We start from the raw sequence: 2,765 nt of genomic DNA, 5'->3' as shown, positions 1-2,765 counted from the left end.
CTCCTTTCTTAGAAACTACCTGCACAGGACTCACCCAAGGGCTATCAGAAATAGGGAATACAATGCCTGCTTCCCATAGTTTCATTACCTCTTTTTGGACTACCTCTTTCATAGTTGGATTGAGTCTCCTTTGTGGTTGCACAACCAGTTTAGCATCATCTTCAAGAAGGATCTTATGCATACACTTGGTTGGACTAATCCCCTTTAAATCACCAATGGTCCACCCAAGAGCTATTTTATGGCTCCTGTGTACTGTAATAAGCGCCTCTTCCTCATCAGGATTTAAGGAAGAGGTAATAATCATTAAGTATGAATCATGTTCACCTAAGAATACATATTTCAGAGAGGGAGGCAAAGGCTTGAGCTCAAGTTTGGGGACTTCCTCCTCCACCTTAGGCGTGCTTACTAGGTTCTTCTGGGGTGGTGAATCATCAATCTCAAGTAATTTATATTCAGAAAGAGGATCCAGAAGATCATCAAGTACCTCAGCTCCTAGTACCTCTTGAACATGTGGTTCATAACATTAACTCTCAGACATCCTTCAGAATCACTGGGGTGTTTAAGGGCTTCAAATACATTAAGGACCACCTGTTCTTCATTGACCCTCAGGGTTAATTCACCCTTTTGCACATCAATTAAAGCTCTACCTGTAGCTAAAAAGGGTCTTCCAAGAATAATAGAGGACTTTGTATCCTCTTCCATATCCAATATGACAAAATCAGCAGGAAAAATAAATGGCCCTACTTTCACAAGTAAATCCTCAACAACCCCCACAGAAAATTAATAGAAAGATCAGCAAGTTGAAGAGAAATACGAGTGGATTTTACCTCCTCAATTTGGAGTTTTTTCATCATTGAAAATGGCATGAGATTGATGCTAGCTCCAACATCACATAAAGCTCTCTGAATAGTGACATCTCCAATGGTGCAAGGAATTACAAAGCTCCCTAGATCCTGCATCTTCTCAAGAAGGTTATGTTGAATAATAGCAATGCACTCCTTAGTTAACACCACTGTCTCTTGTTCCTTCCAATTCCTCTTGTTAGTCAACAGTTCTTTCATGAATTTAGCATAGAGAGGCATTTGCTCAAGAGCCTCAGCAAAAGGAATGTTGATCTATAGCTTCTTGAAAATTTCTAAACATCTAGAAAATTGCTTGTCTTTGGAGGCCTTCTAAAGTCTCTGAGGATATGGCATATTAGGCTTGTACTCAGGAGCCTTTGGCAATGTAGGATGAGTTTCCAGAGAGTCTAGGAATGGGTTATCTGAAAGTTTTGGAGGGACGTGCTCCACCTCCTCTTTCTTCTCCTCTGGAGCTTTTTTTTCAACTAGCTCTTCATTGACCTTAATCTCAGAACCAGCTACTTTACCACTTCTCAATTGGATGGCCTTGTAGTATTCTCTTGGGTTCACCATTGTTTCACCAAGAAATGTACTTGGAGGCCTCTCAGGTATTTCTTTGCTCAACTGGCTTACTTGTACCTCCAAGTTTTTGATAGAAGCTCTAGTTTCCTGCATAAAATTATTCAGCAGTGTTTCCCAATTAGTGTTCTGCTAGGGCTGAGAATTTTCCTGCTGAGGTGGTTGTTGTTGATGAGACTAAAACTGGTGGTTATTTTGATTATTCTACTGAAAACCGCCCTGAGAATCATTGTTAAAATTCTGTGATCTCTGAGGTTGTTCTCTCCACCTAAAATTTGGGTGATTTTTCCACCCCTGATTATAGGTCTTAGAGTTTGGATAATTATTAGGGTTCCTAGGAGCATTCCCCATGTAATTGACCTGTTTAGTAGAAGATTGAGTATAATCATAATTCTCACCTTGCATTGAGTTATCAGTCATGTCATAAGGGGCCTCTTAAGGTGCAGTATGAGTGCTGACAACTGAAACATGCATCCCACTCAATTGTTGAGTAAGTAAATTCATCTGCTGAGACAAGATTTTGTTCTGCGTAAGAAGAGCATTAAAAGCTTCTACTTCCATGACACCTTTCTTCTGAGGAGTTCGAGAGTTCACAGGATTCCTGTTAGATGAGTATAAATATTGGTTGTTAGCAACCAAGTCAATAAGCTCAGTAGTCTCCTCTGGTGTCTTCTTCATGTGCAGTGAACCACCTGCAGAATTATCTAGACACATCTTAGATATTTCACATAAGCCCTCATAAAAGATATCTAGCTGAGTCCATTTAGAGAACATGTTCGGAGGGCATTGCCTAGTCAGTAGCTTGAATCTCTCCCAAGCTTCATAAAGGGTCTCACCATCTTTCTGTCTGAAAGTCTGAACCTCCACCCTCAGCTTAGTCAGCTTTTGTGGTGGGAAAAATTTAGTTAGAAATCCAATGACCACATTGTCCCAAGTATCCAGACTCTCCTTGGGTTGAGAATCTAACCACAGCTTTGCTCTATCCCTCACAGCAAATGGGAAGAGCATGAGTTTGTATACCTCAGAATTCACTCTATTAGTCTTCACAGTATCACAAATCTGTAGAAAATTAGAAATAAACTAATTTGGGTCTTCATGAGAAAGTCCATGATACTGACAATTTTGTTGCACAAGAGTGACTAGCTAAGGCTTCAGTTAAAAATTGTTTACAGCTATAGGAGGCACTACAATACTTTTTTCCATAGAGATCTGCATTGGGAGCAGTATATAAGCCAAGCACTCTTCTAGGTTGTTCATTCTCATTCAGATTTTCCATATTAGCATTCACATCAAAATTCTTATCCATGCTCAGATTTTCACTAGCCTTGTAAAGTCTAGTGATGA

At 39.8% G+C, this 2,765-nt stretch overlaps 1 non-coding gene across 1 annotated transcript; it reads left to right on the top strand.

Annotated features, from left to right (window-relative positions):
* The first annotated feature begins 2,188 nt into the window (after positions 1 to 2,188).
* Positions 2,189 to 2,297, top strand: LOC148576084 (small nucleolar RNA R71). Its single transcript, XR_015904639.1, has one exon. It is a non-coding gene; the product is annotated as a small nucleolar RNA R71 (small nucleolar RNA).
* Positions 2,298 to 2,765: the final 468 nt, after the last annotated feature.

The sequence above is a fragment of the Arachis ipaensis genome, chromosome B1, assembly GCF_059453495.1.
Source record: "Arachis ipaensis isolate K30076 ecotype BB chromosome B1, ASM5945349v1, whole genome shotgun sequence".
Taxonomy (NCBI): domain Eukaryota; kingdom Viridiplantae; phylum Streptophyta; class Magnoliopsida; order Fabales; family Fabaceae; genus Arachis; species Arachis ipaensis.
Note: the sequence above shows the minus strand (reverse complement) of the source record. Positions and strands in the feature narration are given on the sequence as shown.